The sequence below is a fragment of the Pogoniulus pusillus genome, chromosome 33 (assembly GCF_015220805.1).
Source record: "Pogoniulus pusillus isolate bPogPus1 chromosome 33, bPogPus1.pri, whole genome shotgun sequence".
Lineage (NCBI taxonomy): Eukaryota > Metazoa > Chordata > Aves > Piciformes > Lybiidae > Pogoniulus > Pogoniulus pusillus.
This window is the reverse complement of record NC_087296.1, coordinates 8,548,461-8,568,337: the sequence shown is the minus strand read 5'-3', so window position 1 is coordinate 8,568,337 and position 19,877 is coordinate 8,548,461. Positions and strand designations below refer to the sequence as shown.

Sequence of the window (19,877 nt, the reverse complement as noted above, 5' to 3'; positions counted from 1 at the left end):
CTTTGCCATCACCTTTATTCGCTATTTCACATCAACCTGTCCTCACACCTTTGCCTGGATGACTCATCAGTTATAAACAGACAAGGCAGAAACTTCAGCATTCCTCACATGATCTGACACTGCTAAAAATCGACACACTGCTCCCTGTGACTCCTCCTGTTGCTGCTGCAGGCTGCATGTCTGGATCTTCACTTCTGCCAGACATGCCCCAAGTAACTGGATGAGGCACTTAGTGCCATGGTCTACTTGATTGGCTAGGGCTGGGTGATAGGTTGGACTGGATGAGCTTGGAGGTCTCTTCCAACCTGGGTGATGCAATGATTCTAACATAGAAACATGTGAGCCCTTCTCTGTCATCCACACCTCTAGATGTATTGTGCAAGCTCTCTTCAAAAGAAAACACTGTCTTCCAAAGTAATTTCTTCTAATTCGTCTTTGCAACTGCCGTGGAGATGCCCCATCCCTAGAAACATTCAAAGTCAGGTTGGATGGGACTCTGAGTAACCTGATCTAGTTGAAGATGTCCCTGCTCACTGCAGGAAGGTTGGACTAGATGCACTTTCAACTCCAAACCATTCAGTGATTCTAACTATAACATGCTGAAACATATCCTTTAAGCCTTCTACTGAGTCCCAATGTTTCAGTAAATCAAATCAGTATTTCTACTGTCTCCGACTCTTTTGTCTTGACATGCTTCTCTTACTTTCCAGTTCTGCTAGCAGATTACACTCCCAGATACTGCAGAAGTCTGAGCTTCCTGCCCAGAAGCTGCTTCAACAATGAATTCCCTAAAGATAAACACATATATCTTTCTTTTTTGTTAATCCAAGACACTACTCACAATCCATCTTCACTGTTTTGCCTATAAAAAGAAGAGTCAAATAATGAATGATGGCTTGAGGCAAAAATGAGGCCATCTACCAATTTATGGCAACAGTTAAACAGTGCAAGTGTGTATCATTAGAAACAGTTTTATTTCACTGTCTCCTTTATATTTCTTCTCAAGTCACATCTTTCCTTATATTGCCCATGTATATACAGCACTAAGCACAGTGGGGATCCCAGACTTGACTGGGACTCCTGGGCATTAAGCATTACACACATTAAGTTATAATGTTGTACATGCTTAGTCTTAATGTAGATAATAAGGTCTTTAGCAGAACAGGAAATTTCATTACATAACTTGACAAATGTGATCAGCCAAAACAGTGCTCTTATTGCTTCCATACATTGTAGTATTAACTGTGTTCTTGAAAGCAATGCTCAGTAAATCAAAAGAATAAAAACCTAAATACTGGACTGTGCTAATAGGCACACAAATACATGAGCACAGATCACTCACCACTCTTGTCTTTCTAATGTTTTTACCTTTATAAGTATCACGAAAAAGCTATGGTAATCCAAAAAGAGAGGCATGAGATACATAGACGGGAAGAGAAGAACACACATTTTCCTTACTGAAACACAACTACTACTACCAAGAGCTTCAAAAAGCTCCTGCAGTGCCAGATATCATTTGGAGGACTAACGCTCAAGATGAGTCTCACTACCGGACCTCGTTGGCTACAAAAGCTCTTTGCTGCACTCATATCCTCCCCAAGATGGTCACGCCCTGGAGTTAGAGGTACATGCCCCTGGTTTCTCAGGGCACCTCTGTCTGGTGTCTGCTTCCTCCTCTGAGCTGTGCTTGTCACCAGTGATCACTGTCACAATTTTCCCTTTCTTGGAAAGTGACAACACAGTAGCAGTGATATGGAGGCAGTGCTCTGAACCTGTATGCCATATCCCAGGTGAGCCCAAGCACTAATGTGACTGGTAAAATGTGAAGCAAACAGTGGGAGCAGGATCTGTACTTAATTCTCTTGCCTCCTTTAGCACTCTTGGCACTGAGTTGAGACATGCTCCTTGTGCTTGCATCATGGAGCTTGCAAACACAGCTGCAGAAATCTGGACACATATCAGCCATGCTGAACTTCATTTTGTACTCGAAAGAGATAGGAACCTCAAAGCATAACCCAACTTCTAGGGAACTGACCCATGAGCATCCCACGCTCGCTGCTCATGAAACACTCCTGTGAGAGGTCTTTGAATACTTGCCAGGCTGAGGAAGGTATCGCCCACTTACAGAGATAGTAAGTTCCATATAGGAAAGCACCACTCCTCTTTCTTCTCAGCTGCTACATTTTCAAATGAATTATCCACACCTCCTGATCTCATCCTGCACTCATTCCTATCAGTGACTTATCCACAGATATCCATGTGATTTAAGAAACACTCTTGAGCAACCCTGCCAAGGCCATCTGAAGACTGCAGACCACACAGACACTGCGTTCATTAATCCTGAAATGCTTACACCCAAGCTTGTTAGGCAGAGGTAGTTTTAATCATGCGCCTGTCCTTCACCACTCTCCAATTTTTAGTTGACACTCTCCTTCTGCCATTGCTTAGTGTATCTAAGCTATATGGAGGATAGCTAAAACACAACAAAGCCATGAGCAAGTGTGAGTTCCTACATAAAAACTGAATGAATATTTCAAACTATATTTTTCTTTAAGTAACTGCCAAAGTAGCTTAATTGTTTTAATCTATTCCATTTAAAAGTGCACAGACACAGGCTTTGTCTTTGGCATTAGTTATGGACAATATTACTAAGTCTTTTAAGATTAATGTTTATCAAACTTAATCAGGCACATACAGTCTTAAGACTCAATATTTATCAAACTTAATCAGGAACATCATCATCTGTTACTGATGTTGTATATGACTTAAGCTTTGTTTTGCACAGTTATGCTTCAAACAAAAGCCAGTTGACATAAAACTCTGATCATCTTCCTCAAACAACGAAAACAAGACTTCTCAGAGGAGATCTGAGAGCTGGCACTGATCCTCCACAACATAGACCAGCTAGAGAGAAGCAGGGCTCCTGAAGTACTGGAGCCAGAGAGGGGCAGCTTCCTGCTGCATGTGTTAGCAGCTATTACCAGTACAGACAGGAATCTTTTAATTGCCAAGTCATAAACATCTCACAGCCCACTCCCCAAAATTAAAGCCAGAAACAACAACCATAATCACCAGTAAAGTGTTTTTCACCTGTTACTGTTCAGTTGCTTAACTTTACAGCCTAAAAAGGAAAAACCTTGATTCCACCACTGCATTACACATGTTTTACTGGAGCTCCTTTCTGCCTCAGGCATGGCACAAGTTCAGCTGAATTATTCGCAGGAAGGCTATGGGAAAGGTTATCTGCATGACGTGAAAGCAGGGGAGCAGCAGTCAACTAGTGTGTCTAACCTCACATTATTCACCTACAGAGTCCTTCACCTGCCATGAGCCGTGTCCTCAGAGCAAACCTGCAGTGGTGCTGTTAGTAATGCTGCTCTCATTCACTGCACTAATGGGCACTGCAATCATGACAAAGATTGTTCTAGCCTCTTTATTTTAAGCATCAGCCTTCCAGCCTTTCCACATCTACATAGGGGAGCCTTTGAAAATTAGGGTGAGATGAAATACTGCTGCTAAAACAATCTGACTCAAAGAATACTAAATACACTTGGGAAGATACTAAAATAAACCAACTCCAGAAGTAGACTACACTTGCTAATTATTAAAAAAGGATTGATTTGACATGGAGTTTTTGATAGATAACTTTTAGCTTAGAAAGAGCAAGGACAGAGACTAAGACCTTTAAAATTTGTATTACAAATGCTTATTTTTTGTTCAATTACACACAACAATTCAATGAGCAGCAGCAATACTTTTCTAGGAGAAGAAAAAATTAATTGTTCAGTGAAATGACAAAAGCTAAGCATAAAAACCAGAAACCTATGATGCACATAAAAGAATTGGGAGGCTTGTCTTTGGAATGGTTTATATTCTCTTGAGGATGAATAATTTTACAGGTCATCCCAGGTGTCAGAATGCCATTCCTCAAGACACCAACAGCTCTTTTATTTCTCCTCATGCATTGCTGCATTTCCTTAGTGTCACAAGTCTAACAAAGAAAAAGAAGTTGTACTAGAACAGAACCCAACTGAACCCAAGCACCATTTGGTTCTAGGGATGGGAAATTCACCTACCTAGTGATCTTCTTGCCCAGACTAATTGGTCTAGAGCACTAGGCAAAAATGGCTTTATACCACTCTTAAAACTGGTCCTTCCTGTGACAAGTGTTACTGTCTGTTTTAAACAGTTTTCTTGCAGTTCAGTCCATTATTGAGCTTCAGGACTGACAGCTCACAGCCAAGCATCCCAACCACAACACTGTTGATGGTCTTATATTACCACAGGTGCTGGAAGCTGCTCAAGCAGAGTGTCAATATATCTGGCAGGGAAGCATTGGTGAGCAAAGATGAAGTCAAATACAGAATGCAAATCAGGTACAAACATCCCCACCCCATAAATACACTGTCCACACAACATAATACCATCAAGACAGTAAGATCATCCTCTCAGACCATGCACTGTCTACAGCTCAGAGACTCTAAAAAGGAACTGTAACAAACAATGAATGCAAGAACATAAATTGGGGTACTTGGGACAGAAAAAACAACCTGCACCTGTGTCTGGAAGGAATTTTTACAAAAGCAGGAGTCAGAAACTCTTCTGAGAGCTATTATATACCTCCTCCAACAGGCAGCTAGAGATTACCAAGTAACATCCTAGAAGAAAAATGTACAAGTCCATGAATTAGTCTATCAGGAAGCAACTCTGACCTGCACACATGGCCAAAAATGTGAGAAATCAGCCTCTAATAAAACTCTCAAAACTGGGATGATGCTTCATCACTCTGCAAATACACAACCTATGTCCCTTACACACATCTTTATGCTAAAAGGTCCTGCCTGCCAGTTGTCATTTCCACCTGTGAACCAGAGCAGTCAGACTGGAAGCTACTGATAACTTCCTTACAGAAATTATTTATTACCAAATTCAAACACTTTGTTTCATAAGGCAAATAACTTGGACAGATGAAGAACTCCATTACAAAGCACAGCATTTTTAGGTGGGTTCATTACTTATTCAATTATCATTACATCTAAAGGGTTATATTTCATAGGAGAGAATATTTAGAAGCCATCAGTTCTAATTTTTAACTCATGCATTGAAAATAATGTTAAAGAACCATTGCTGACCTGAACTTTGATCATTCCTACACATAAAAACAGAAACTAAAATAAGTTTAATGTACTGCTTATGGCCTATATTTTACCTTTTCACTTTCTGTGAGTTTTATGACCACAGTTTTCAATTAATTTTTCCTTTCTTTCACTGAACACTTCGAAAAGAGACAACAAGAGGAACTGATTAAAGCTCTGTCAGTCCCTGTCACATTTAATAAGAGTGGGTTCAGGCATCGCCTTCTTAATCAAACAGAACCCAGTAGTTTGACTCCTAGACTTCCTAGCCTTCAAATAGGCCTTTACACAGAGAAACCTCTAAGCCCACAGAGATTTAGGGTAAACTGATCATGGTAACAGACATCATACAGGCAACAGAGACTAAAGAACAAAAGAAAAAAGAAGGGTTGCCAGAAAATGGGGATGAGTTTCTCTCTCATCACTTCTTTGTAGCACTCTGATATTATATGTAAGAATACTATGCATAAAATAATGCAGAAAGAATAAAGATATTTGAGGGTCACTCTCTACCATCCTTGTCAAAAGAGGTACTTGCATGTAATAGAAAGTCATTTTTCAAAAGGATGCTAATACACAGGGGTAAAGGCAAGATGTCCAAGATAGGTTTTGAGATTAAATAGTAGGATCTGTGTTAGTTTGTGTTGCCTGTGATTCCCACTGAGGGCAGACTATACCTTAAAAGAACAATTTTAACTGTACTGACTTGGCTTTTAGGCAATCCAAAACTCTTGGTTTAAAATTACAGTCTTGGAGTACTGTAAGGCCCAGAGTAAATAAGATCTGGTCAATATACTTCTCAAATGCCTTGGGAAGTACACAGACTCTGTGTGAGATCTCACTTGGGTTATCTAAAACGTAGGCATATGGTGGACACTAATGATCCCTTTATAACTGAGAAAGGGGAAGGCTGGTCTGTTCCCAAGGGTGATTCATTTCAACAGAAAACAAGTGGGATAACCATCCCTCTGGACATGCCTATTCTCCACTGCTTACAAAAAACACCCCAAGCCTGCACAATTCATGTTAAAAAGAGAATCATTCTTTCAAGGTCCCTTCCAGCACCTGACATTCTGTGCTTCTGTGATTGTGTGTGATTCATTTCCAAACATTTAAATGGCTAATGGCAGATGAGAAAAGACTTACCCTCATTGCCCATGGGGTGCAGAGTTACAGATATGACTAATCCTGAAATATGATGCTCAGTGATTAGAAGATTCCCCAGCTGCCAAAGCTATATTTTTATTACTTGGTTCATAAACCAGAACTAGAAGGTGAATGCAGACCAAAGTTACAGCAAGATGACACTTCATAGGCAGTTTTTCAAACATAAACCCAACTGCTTTTACTCCACTTCTGCAGCTTGGAAGGTTTAAATTAAACTTAAAAAAAAAGCTACTCTTCTAGAAAAACATGGGCATCCACACAAGGACTCAAAAACTATTGAAGTAACTCTGGAAAAAAAGTAGGTCTGAAGAAAATATGGGAGGAATTACAGAGCAATTTAAAGCAGATGAATGACAGTTTATTACATTTGCACTCATTTTCTAAGGTAACTTTAAGCTCTCCGAGACTAAAACTCCTACCAGATGCCTCCAGAGGCTTCTTCATTATGGGTAATCTATCCCCTCAAGGGATGCAATTTCATGCACAGTCTTATGCAGCACTTCAACTGAAGAATATAGATGTTGTCTCCAGAGTGTTATTGCCAGGTGAGAAAACAGTCCTGCAGGTCTTCCCCCACACACACTTTTGAGTGGAACGTAAATTGATTTTTCAAACTTTAAAAATGCAGAATGAGTCTGGTATCCCTTTTAATGCAGGCTGCAGTACTTCACTCACATTTCTTCAGCATCTGCTTATTCCTTCTTTATCACAGAAGATAAGAACAATGAGACAGTGACAAAACACTCACTACAAATGAAGCTGAATTAGATCATGGTCTAGTGTTACACTTTCTAGTCACTTTACAGAACCACAGAATTAACCAGATTGGAAAAGACCTCTAGGATCATTGAGTCCAACCTATCACCTAACCCTACTAATTAAATAAGCCATGGTACTAAGTGTCTCATCCAGCCTCCTTTTAAACACCTCCAGGGATGGTGACTCCACCACCTCCTCCAGCAGCCCATTCCAAGGGGCAATCACTCTTTCCCTGAAGAATTACTACACGGTTGCTGGATTTTGGTAGGGCAAGCCTGGCTGCATTTTAGTTCCTTTCTATTTTAATCTTTAAAAAAACCACAAATGTACAAAACTGTTTATTAGAAAAGCTATTTTAAACCACTACTTGTAAATCTATAGCTTTTAGGTATATGCACAATGAAGAATATACATTCTGTGCAAAAGACACAAATCCAGCTCTTATATAGCAGCATCATCATGGTGAAAAGTTGTGCCTATAAGTAGTGTTAATGTAAATATATAAATATAAATGCATCAGACTAAATCAAGAGTTTTAAAAGACTGTTTCTAGCAGCGGCCATTACTTAGTGTTTCCAAGGTGAAAAATAAACTACTCAAATACATCACTGAAACATTATTTTTTTCCCCAGCTGATTAGTCTATACCCTGAAGTGATAAGAAGATAATCCTTTACAAGACTTGTTTCTAACACAATCTTTGTAATTTCAGTTGTTTACTCACAGAAGTAATTAGTCTTCTTGGATTACAAGAATTATTTCAATGTTCAGTGACAATTAGATGCTTAAATTGGGCTACATCGGGGACATAAAATATGTTTTCTTTCTGAAAAGTTCTCTGGAAAGTAGATTGTCATTCAGCATGCAAGAATCCATACTTATGGTCATAAAGCATGCTGTATGAACAAAAGGAAAAGAAGAACAACAAAATATTTTTCAAATGTAAGAGCTCTCTTATTTGATCGAGGACTCCAGGCAAGCACTAGACTGAAATGTGTCTTGAAGTGTTAAGTGACAGCATAAAGTAATTCTCACACACTTAACATATACAGTAATTATATTTAGAGGCTAAAAATAAGGGGGGGGTGGGGGACAGGGGACACACTATGAGGTAGAAAAAATAAAGTGTATTTGAACTTATGAAGCAGCACTAGGACAGCTACAACCACATGTAAATGACACCACAGGAGAGCACCATTTCTTTTTCCTCAGTGCGTCTCTGCAAAGTGTCACATCCACATATTTCATTAGATAGATTGCCTGCAATCCTACTCTTTTGGATGATCTTTTACATCTAATTGTAATCCTAACAAGCCTATGTCACCATAGCCTTTGCTGCTATAAATCTTTCTAACGACAGCATCTCCACTGTTTTTTCATTTCATACCTCAAGCACAGCAAAACTGTCAGATCAGTTCATGAAGTAGTGACAGGCTATTGTTCTTCCTTGCATTCATGAACACCTCATTAACACAAATTTAATGCCCATAACATTCAGTGGCTTTGATTAGGTACAGACATCTCACTACACTGTGTAAGGGACAAAAGTCTGCCATCACTTCACAGCAGAGAACCCTTACAAAAACCCCGTTATTTTTTAATGGAAACTGGAAAGGGAGGGGAGAAAGCCTAGCAGCTTCATTAGAAGTAATTCTTTCCAGTTTGTCTTCAAGGATAAATACTTTTGTTTTGAAGGAGAAAAAGTAAATTATTTATTTCAGTCAAAAAAACAGAGGTACATTAATCAAGGTTCTGTTGCTTCTGCCCCAATTCAACAGACTGTAGGCTATAAATACTGCAGAGAAGTTAGTTTCATTTGGATTACTGCACACATTTAGTGTATAACTCACAATATTGAAGGATCTGACATCAAGAGTGAAATAATGATTTTTAATAAGAGATCTGCATTGCAATGAAGCCATGAGAAATTCTAGTCAGTGGTGTATGAAACACAATTTAGAAGTTGGTTATTCCATAACCTATGTTTCAATATCATTTTACATTAACAATAGACTTCATTTTCACACAGTGCACATCAACAAGCAGTGAGAAAAGAACTTCTGGAGCGCCAGGCTGTTCCATAGGACAAGAAGCAAGGAAACATTCAGTACATTCCTAGTTTAAAGCTGGAGGGGTTTCAAAGCCAAGGAGATGCAGTGCCAAGGAACATGGTTGAGCGGTGACCTGACAGTACTGGATTAATGGCTGAACTGAATCTTACGGGACACTTCCAACCACGATAATTCTGTGAATCTGTGATTGTCAGAAGAGTGGCCTTTTACCTACAGTTGAGTTTTGGTAAAGCATTTCCTCAGGGCCCTGGGTAGTCATTAGCACTACTGATTTTCAGTAGTCATTTCGTTTTTAAGGCCCAATGCTTTCTGTCATTCAGATAAATCCTAAGAAGGAGGTACTACAACCTTGGTATGTGCAAAGCTGTTCCAGGGATTACAGAGCTCCTAAAGCCTATAGCAAGTGACAGTATTACAGTGTTGCTATTAGCACACACAAAAAAAAGGAAGATTTTAAAAGAAAATAAAATGAGAAAACAGGAAGGAAGAATTTTCCTAATACAGCACTTAGCCCAAGATGCCATGTTGGAATTTATTCCTGCCTTCCAACTTCAACATCTTTAACCTTTGCCTGCTGGTTCCACCTCTTTCCCAACCTGTCCTCCCACCACACAACCAACTCGAAATGCAGCTGTCAGAACAGGGATTTCATTTCAGTGCTTTGAGTGAATCACAGGTAATGAATATTTATTAATTCAGCATAAGCAGTTTGTAGCACACCAACCACCCATACCTTCAACATACTGCATTTGTTTTTGATTTCAGTGTATAAAATGTGAGTTTCTCATAAGCCTCTTGAGATAAGAAGGCATTCATTACAGTTCTGCAGACAGCCTCACGGCTGTAAAGTTGAACATACTTTTAGGACCCAAAATGCTAGTCCAGCACATATAGGTAGCACACTGTGCCCACACAGATTTCCTGTGCCTTCAACAGGGCTCCTACCAATGGCTGCAGCAATGTGTCTCCACTTAATGAAACATCAAGGCAGCCTCTTAGAATTCTCTTACAAATCAAATCTGAGAGCTTGCTGGGTTTCCAAGGCACAGGCTCTGGAAGACAGCATTTACAGCATCTTGTTTGCATGAATAATGTAAACCACTAGGGTGGTGTTTGCACACAGTGAGAAGTAACTGCCTCATGCCACTATGTACTCAAAATGTCCAGAGGGCTTTCAGCTAAGGCTTGGGTTTTGGCTTTTTTTTTTTTTTCCAGTTTACAAACATATTTTTTTCCCCTCCTCATGCTGGTTCTGAAAACTTTAACTGAAAGTTTATCTGAACATCAGGCAAGGCTCTCATTTATTTCACACTGGAAAGATTTTTGTGAGCCAATCTACACTCAAAATTACAGGTATGAAACTGCATTTGTCCTCAAGGTCTTCATTTGTAGTCCTTGTAACTTAAGCTCTATTAGCAGTTGTTGATAACATATGAGCCAGATGGAATCCATTTTGCCTTCCTATAACTACAGGTTGTGTGATTTGAGCAGAAAGTAAAGCTGTAATAAAACCCTTTTATCCGCAAGAGTGATAACTATCACTGCCAAGTCAGAAAAGGTAATTTCTATTCCTTTTTCTCAGATATGGCTGCAACTCCAGCAACTACCATGAATTAATTGCATAATGAAGTGGTCTTCCCAAGTCATTTCAAAAACTCTTGAAAATACAGTGAGATGCTTCTCACACATACCCTCTAGTAGTAATCCCATACTAAAAATAAGCACAAAGTCCTGCTGTTAATTTCAGTACCATCAGTTGAGGAGGGGACACCTATCTGGCAGCTATGAGGCAGCACAAATTTGAGGTAGAAATATGGCCATGTGTTCACAGTAGCACAGCTGCAGTAGTCCATTTGAAGTCACTGGTACAGGGACTGAATTGCTTCTTAGAGCATGTCCCTGAAGGCTGCTATAAATCTATGTAACTCATGAAAATCTGTTATTTTGGGTTAATCTCTAGCACTCTTTAGCCTACCTGACCCTCCTAATACAGAGACATGTAAAGTGATAGTCAGATTATTTTGATTTCTCCTCCATCAGTGAATACAATACTCCTTTGGAGTTACTCTCTATTAGGCAACATAAACAGAGATCAATACTTGGATGTTTATCTGTTTCAACTTTATTTGCTTACGCCCCGCTGTGCTTCCCTGTGGGGAATGATATCCAGTACATCCTAGTTTATGGCATTTTGAACAGCACCAGGATAATACAGCTCAGAAGAACTGACCTCCTGAATACTAAACTTATGCATGTAAGGATGAAATTAAAATAAAGCTTTGTTTTATTGGTAGAGAAAGAAAGGAAATTGAGTCCTTTCCCTCAGCTTTATTCTTATCACACCATTTTCTGCTTGGTTTGTATCAGTTAAGAAACCTCATACCTTGCTGGAAAGCCTCTGTGGCAGCATTTCACAGCAGCCTTTGAGCTTGCAAGCAATGGACGAGGGAAGGGAAAAGCAGCCTGCAGATCACTTTGGACAGACGATCCCTTCCCAGTTTACTGTACCAACTGTCCTTCCCTGGTCTCTGAGCTACTGTCCCTTTGCTGGAGATTATTGTCCCAAAAGCCTTCCAACAGAAGGGAAAGTATGGTAACTTCAGACAAAGTTATCTTCCACAGCTGCAGACAGTGTTTTCTCCTCTGCCAGCAGTCATGAATGTCCATCCTCCATTCCTTACTAAGCTAGCATGGATGAGAGAGAATTTGCTGTAGGCATTAAGGTATTTATTCAGACCTCCAGGTCTCCATATAACAAGGGAGAAGAGCCTTGAGCTCTGGTAGCTATGACCAAAACCAGGAGTCCCTGCTACTACCATGGAATTATTTCTGAAGATCATTGAGTGGCCCAACCATTAACCTAAGACCGCAAACTCACATTAGCACTCATTCTGCCAATACATCCACCCTGCTAAGTAGGAGTTAGCAACCTCCACACACTATGGAGGGGCGTTCAAGCTATAGAAACAAGCACGCATCGCTGGCTCTGGATCAGAGCGTCCACCAGCAGATGGCACCCACAGGTGGCCAGTTTTGATTCTCTTCATCACATACTTCTCTGATTCATGCCTATTCACTACTGCACAAGAGGAAAGTATTAGAGGCTCTTTAACAGCTGTGATCATTTATCTTCTGACAGTTTAAGGCAATCTAACATTTTAAAACCAAACTATTTATCGTTATCCAAATAGCCACCTGAAGGCAGGCACATCAGCAGCATCACACACAATCAGCTGTATGCTCCAACACCATATTCCTGCTCTGTTCACATCCTCTAGTCTGTTGCATCTTCTTGTTTTTAAGTTCCACCACAGCACTGCAGACTGGATTTCATCTGCATGCATTGCCAAATCACAGAACTGGGGATGGAAATGGAAATGCCAGAGCATCAGATGTGCCTGGCCGAGATGCCATAACTGTTTACTGTGTTTCACATCAGTGAGAGACAGATTCATAAGTAGGTCTGAGTACAATATCTACAGCACCTTTGGAGAACTTGCCAACAAACCACATCTGCCTGTACAATGGTACTGTAACACTGCTACCCTGTCAGTAATATAAACTCCACTTTACTGAGCAGTTTTCAAGGCCAAATGTTCTCAGGCGTTCAGAAAAGCTGAGCCAGACAGTTTTTAACACTTTCTTGCTTATAAGAGCTGATGTCCAAGAGGGTGGGAGGCCTCTAATCTCCAAGGTTTGCCTGCTTCCAGAGATTTCACTTGGCTTGATTAAGAGATCCTGGAAACATGCCTCAGTGTCAGTGCATACAGGTGTGCTAGCCACAGAACCTCAACATCTCAAAGCAACACCCCCCCATCCCTGGGCAATGAGCCACCCTCACATCTACACTGAGTCACAGACCAAATGAGTATGAGCAGACAGGAATTAAAGGGAGGATAAAAAGAAAATAACAACCCCACACAACACCCAAACAAACCAAGTGATGGAAAAGCACCAATATGTTTTCTTCTAATAAGGCAGAAAGCTTCCAAACCTCCAGAAAACATGTCTGTGTACACCAAACTCCTATGGTACATCCATATTCCTAGCATCATAACTCTCCTATAATTTTTTTTTTTTGCACTCTTTTCCAGTTTGTCTTTCCTTAATCCCTTATAGAGGCCACTAGTATTAGGCAATACAAAACAATTTAAGCAGTTTCCCATTTAAGTCTCTTTCTTCAGTCTGCTATTAAGCAGGTTCCACCATGAATGGTAGGTTCTGATATGGAGGCACATACCTAAAGGTTTAATACTTGAGTTGTTTGTGTTGCTTTAACACAACTTCTAGTGCATACTGACAATTTAATTCCATAGAGATAAGTGTGGAATGATGCAAGTAGGGAAAACACAATCCAAGTTTTATATTTACTTAGAGCTGATTCTCAACCGGATTGAGATCTTCAGCTTATAATAAATCTTTTAGAGAAAACATCAGTGTGATACTGAGTAGAAGACAAGTAAACAAATTGAACATTCTGAATTATGGGAAAAGTAATAGAGAACTGTACAGTTCTAGCTGAGACAGATTTAGTTTACTTCATAGTAGCTGGTTTCATGCTGTGTGTTTTGGATTCTTGATAAAAGCAGCACTGATAACAGATGTTTTCACTGACGGCCTTTTCTGCTTCTCACCACCTCACCAGCAAGTATGCTGGGAGGGCACAAGAAGTTGGGAGGGAGCACAGCTGGGACAAGTCACCTCAAGTGACCAAAGGAATATTCCATATCATATGATTTTGTGCTCATTAGTAAGTCTAGGGAGGGGGGAGGAAGGCGGAAAAGAAATGTTACTACTCCAAACATTCCCAAGTAACAGGAGAGTGCCCTGCTTTCCTGGAGATGGCTAAACATGTGCTTGCAGGTAGGAATGAATTCATTTTGCTTTGCTTGTCCTTGCAGCTTTCACTTTACCTGTTCAGAAGTCTTTAACTCAATACACAAGTTCTCCTACTTTCACTCTTGTGATTCTCTTCTCCATCCCACTTAAGGGAAGTGAGTCAGGAGCTACACAGTGCTGAGCTGCCTACGAGGGTTAACCCTGATACATCACCACATAGACATCTTCAGGAAGATTATTGTTCCATTCCCTATATCGAACAAGAGCTTGGAGACAAGAAAGAAGCAAAACACTAATGGAGGCAACCACAGGAATTATCTGAAGCTAATTTCAGCATGGTTCCCATTACAATGAAGAGCTGAAATGACTAGCCATAGCCAGAGACCAGCTGTGACAAAGTGCACAAGGAACAAAAATGGTCAGAGTTCACCAGCTCCAACTGGTGAACCAATGGAAAACTCAAAGCAAGAGTGGCAGAAGCACTCCTTGTGAAAGGGGAGGAGAACCAAGGAATGCCTTATATCGGAATGCACAAAGCTACTAAATTCACATGTGTTTAGAGGGGAATCAGTCAAACAAGAAAATACCAGAGATGTGGTTCAGGAAGGCTGTGAGCTGGAATGGTGGCTCAATCTGTAGAGCTACCAGATGCTTGCTCTTCTCTTAAGCACTTTTCTTCACTTTGCTTCTCAAACCAAGGCAGTTCTTGTATCCATGTGTTAAGGATACACAGGATGCTCAACAATGCATATATAACAACTTCTATTTAATGCAAGAGCTTCCAAACACCAAGTGGATTCAACAGGTTACCAGTGTATATTGGGAGGCATTGGTGAGCACCATGCTTTGAAAACAAGCTAATTCCTCATCCTGCAGTCATTCAAAAGAAAGAAGACAATGAAGACAGCTCACATGATGCAGAATAACCTTCCCAATACTTTGACTTCCCATGACACCTCTCTTGTAACTGGCTGGAAGTTAAAGAATGAAGCTTTATATTCACAACTTAGCACAATTTATGAGCATACATATACAATGTATTATAAGTATTCACAACTACATACAGTTAGATACAAGTTAGAAGGCATACAGAAATCCAAGACAATCCAAGTGCCCATGAGGGGCTCCCAACCACCCTCCACTTCCTTTCTACCTCCTTCCTTATCTCAGAATCTCCCTTACATGCAAGGTGATCTGGAAAGGTCACCAAGAGCTGTTAGAAGCAGAATAATTAGTTGGAAAATGTGCAAGGTTGGGCAGAAGAGTTAAGATGGCAAAAGCTAGGCAGAAGCTGTCATATCTATGTTTATGTATCCCAGCAGAATGAATGGGTAGTTTAGACATCACCTTATTTTCTTTCCACAGCAAATAAACTAATTTCTCACATTACAATATTCTAATTAGCCTCGAACCAGAACATTAAGTAAAAATAATATCCAATGCAATGCCAGCATATTAACAAAAAAGCTCCAAGAAAGAATCAGATGGAGGACTTGTTATCAACAAGGTTGGGTGAAGGAATTATAATTGTGAATAGAAACACAGCTTTCATTTGGAGAGAGGAGAGAAAACTCAGAAGGAACTTTTATCTCCTGGTTCTTCCAAAAGTACCTGAAACGACTCCACTTGTAGTGGAGGTGTAAATAAAGCATGTGCCTGGGGGCCTCTCACTTCAGTAGCTCTCAAGAAACTGAACTGACCCATCTAATTTATGAAGCCATTAACCCAGAAAATCCAGCTTTTATAGAACCCTAGCAACCAGTAAACACTAAGAGAGGTTTTACTTACTGCTTTTACACCCAGGGCTTCCCAGATTAAGGCAAGTTCACATCAGACACCAAGATCAAGAAACTGCCTGCTTCTCACCCAACCTCAGCTACAAAATGCACCAAGAGCCCCCTCCTGCAACAAAGCAGGTCTTACCTAGAAAGAAGAATTTTGCAAATAGATGAAAGAAGAAAACCGACTGCTGCTTGATAAACAGACATGATCCCAAACCACATTCACAAGAGCAATTTAAAGTCTCACAGAACGCTACACAGTGGTAGGAATACAGCATTGCAGTGCACAGCAAAGGGGAAATTGTAGCTGGTTGCCAGCGGGCATCTCTTGCTTCCTGTTCATCACAGATCTGAGTGGATGTAAAGTATTGGTATTTCCCTTATAACTGTGTACCAAGGCTACTTTATACCTCATAAAATACCTTACAGACCTTAAGTAGAAGTCTTGGCACAAAAAGGATCATGAATAGAGAAAACAAAACAGGAATGATGAAAGTTATCAATTGGCATCAACTAAAAGGACTTAAACACTGTAGCCCACAAGAAAGCCAGAGACTGACCACAGGTTAGTGCCAAACAAATTAAGATGTGTTTGCAAGATTGGATATTTATGATGTTGATTCAAGCTGTACTTCATAGGGAGACTTTCAATTCCATAAGAGCAGTCTAAAGACATGAACTGCAGACTTCCTTTGTTCCATCTTTCGTCTGATTATCTGGAAGACTGTCAAGGCTACAAGTTAGAGTGAAGCAAGTCCAGATTTGAATTATAGGTACAACATTTTCTCTAGGTTGTTTCTGGCCTTTTCCTACACTGATTGTTGGGGAAGTGACAGTTTAGACTGCTCTGAACACCACACAAATGGGCTCTCAGTGTGGCACGAAGCATCCCTTTGGAGAGCTAATTGAAAAAAAGGTTCCACAATAGCTGTTCGAGGCCAGATCTCTACTGGAGACAGTTTGGCCAATACAACTGTTGACAAAGCAGCCAATATCCAAATCAGCTGCTTGAGCCAGCCTCTGGCACACCATCCTCTCGGCACTTCTCAGCCTCGAATAGAGAAATCCCAGTTCCCTACATGGTGCAGTGCTTCCTGGTGCTGAATCTCTGCACTCTGGGCACACAAACCAGCTTGTTCTGGAAACATAACACACTAGGAGTTGTTTTGAGTGGATTGGGAAATCCTAGAGAGAATCTCAAAACCATAACTCTAATATATAGGTTGCCACTGGAATGATTTGAGAGATGATATCTATTGTCAGATCAAGCTGCAGAGCTGGAAACGGAGACATAAATCCACACCACTTAGAGATGGAGTTGCCCAGCTGGATGCTTGCAACATCTGTAAATTGGGTGTTGTTTTTGCCTCTTTAAACTTCTTTCAACACTTTAGAACTAGTTCTCTGTGGGAGAGTGAGTGCCCTCTTTGAAGACAGCCAGCACAGTTAACGAAGTCAAAGCAAAATGATCAGGGCATTTCGTCTGTAGAATTCCTTATTAAAGGATGTTGATGGATGGGCAAAAAGGGCGGGGGGGGGGGGGGGGGGGGGGGGGGGGGGGAAGAAGAGTTATTCCACACATGAATTATTTTTTTCTAGGCTCAGAATTTAGTTTCTTCAATTCAGTGATATGTAATGTCATGTTCATGCAAGAAAATAGATAACATAAACCTATATCAAAGTAGTCTTCAAATTTTCTGTGTAAATTGGATCTGATTTGATCTGAAACTCACTGACACGAGCAGTGAACTCTAAAATGCTCTTTTCATCCAGACATCAGTCAAAGAAGAGATGCACTCAAATTATTTTCACTGTTTGGGCCTACAAATGTCAAAAGAAAGAAGATGCAGAAGAGCACATGAGGTCATTTTTTTCCCCTTCTGATAATCTAAGATACTATTGACACATGTAGCCCATTCTGAAAGTATGTAATACACACTTCTCCATCTATGCCTTTGCAAAACTACTTTCTTACTGCATCTGACAATCTTTACTGCATGCTCCACAAACTGCAACTGTAATTAATTGATTGTGGACTGTATTAAGCTGCTCCAGCAGGAAACATCACACATGCAGCTGTCAGCTGCAAAACTCAGCTCTGTCCCTCAGAGCTTTGTCTTCCACACTTACATTATGCTGCACCTGGAAGACATTTTTCACCATTACTAAACACACATGAACAGTAACCTCAAAGCATAAAAAAGTATACAGGGGGTTGCTCATTAAAACTCAAGCATCAATTACAGACAGTTCTCACCACCAGACAGCACTAGACATACAGCAAAGGATAGCTTTCTGTAACATTTTATTACTTCCCTGAAAGTTTGCAAGCCTCCAGCCTAAAATCAATTAAGTCTCCAGATTTTGCTTCTAGAACTCATTCAATAACAGCCAAATGTTACATGCTGAATGACTAGACCTATTCCTCAAGAGAAAGTGCTGCTCATTTAGCACATCAGGCACAAATACATGGCTCTGCATTCCACCCAGTGGACTACAACACCATTTGCATGTGTAAGTTCACACTGCAGAGTGTCAGCTTGCCTATTTGTTCAGCAGGTGAGAACGTATGGCAGCAACTCAGTCAGATTCTACCTGCTGTCAGAAACAGGTGACAATGAATAAATGTGTGACAATAGAAAACATCACTTTCCTTTTCTTACATGCTGATGATCATCAACCATAACAGTTTTGGTTAAAGAGGGACTTGTTCAAGTCTGCTGAAACCTGCTGTAAATGCATGTTCCCCAAGCAAGGAATCTCCAGCTGTTTGTGGGCCTGACTTCCTAATAACAGAGGATTAAAACTTTTTTCTCATGTATTTATCCCCAGTTTTGAATAATTATTCAAAACCCAAGAGAAGAGTGGAACTCTTGATTGGAACATTATTTTGCCCTGTTTAGTTAATGCATTTTGGCACTGATTTATAGCCCAGTCTCCTCTGTCAGTGCTAATATTTAAGCTAATATAATTGATTAAACTATGGGTAGAAGCTAAGGCATGCTCATTACCTGAACCAGAACACTGGTTCAAATATTTTTCATACATGCACTGTTTTGTCCCCATTTGGATGTAACGTGACTGCAGTCTGAAAACTCATTTCACCAGCTTTGTTCTAAATTTGAAGGGCCTTTCTCTCTGCATTTAATCACTAGTTATTCCAGAACAGCTTTATTTGTTACTAGTATACTTTAAAAGCAAACTAGGCTTACTAAATTTGAAAAGCAAGCATGTTCTGCAAGAGTGATCGTATTTCAAGGTTTTGTACCTTTTGGATGGTGAAACCTGGTCAGATGGTGTGGTGTCATACTGTTTAAACCAAAATCCATTCATGCATGAATCCATTCTCCCATGAAGGGAGAACTCCATTGCTTTTTCCACTCCAGGCCAAATATTCCTGGGCTCAGAGGACCAGAATCACTAGCTCATCTGTGCCAAAAAGTAGCCAAGAAGTAAGGAAAAAGTCATGAGAAGAATTTTTTTTGTATGTATTAGTGTTTTAGCTTTTAAACTTACAGACTCCCCAAGGAGTGACAGCACATAAACCAGACCCCACAACAGGCACTCCATGCACATTGCTCTGGGCTTGTATATCAGCTGTACTATGCAAACATTACCACAGCATAAATGTTTAATAATGGGCTGAGACAGTGTGATTGATATAACTAGAAAGCAAATCCAGTCATATATTGACTGCACTATTCCACTTCCCTGGCAGCCTAACTCTGGAACTTAATGAAACAAAAGGAGTACATTAAATTCATGCTGACAACAACAACAACAAGCTAGCATCTTCTAGCTAGTCTAAGAACCATCTGTAACTGCTAGCTGCCTGAGAGCAACAGGAAGCCAAAATCTTTATGGGCAAAATAGGTGATGATGATGCAATGTGGTCATCCCAAATGCACGATTATAAAAACTTTATTGCATACCACACTTGGCAATGTGCGATAAAAATTTTATAGCTGTGCATTTGGGATGAGTGCTTTGCTCATAACTGATGGAGCCACCAGTAAGTTAGGCAAGTCCTTGCCAGAGGACCATCACAGAACATAAACATTGTTGTAGCACTCTGCACCACTTTGTGCAGCAATCTGGTGATAGACCCTTTCACATTCCCTTTCC

The 19,877-nt window shown here is 40.2% G+C and overlaps 1 long non-coding RNA gene across 8 annotated transcripts in view; it reads right to left on the bottom strand.

The window, feature by feature from the left end:
• LOC135189651 (uncharacterized) overlaps positions 1-19,877 on the bottom strand; it is a 137,013-nt gene that overhangs the window by 86,824 nt on the left and 30,312 nt on the right. For 2 of the 8 annotated variants that reach the window (XR_010308191.1, XR_010308190.1), the window contains one exon: positions 6,362-7,003. The exons of 5 other annotated variants lie outside the window; for them this stretch is intronic. This is a non-coding gene — a long non-coding RNA (uncharacterized LOC135189651). Of the gene's footprint in view, positions 1-6,361; positions 7,004-17,411; positions 17,574-19,877 lie in introns of those variants that run through there. One more of the 8 variants, XR_010308201.1, reaches the window with a different exon arrangement.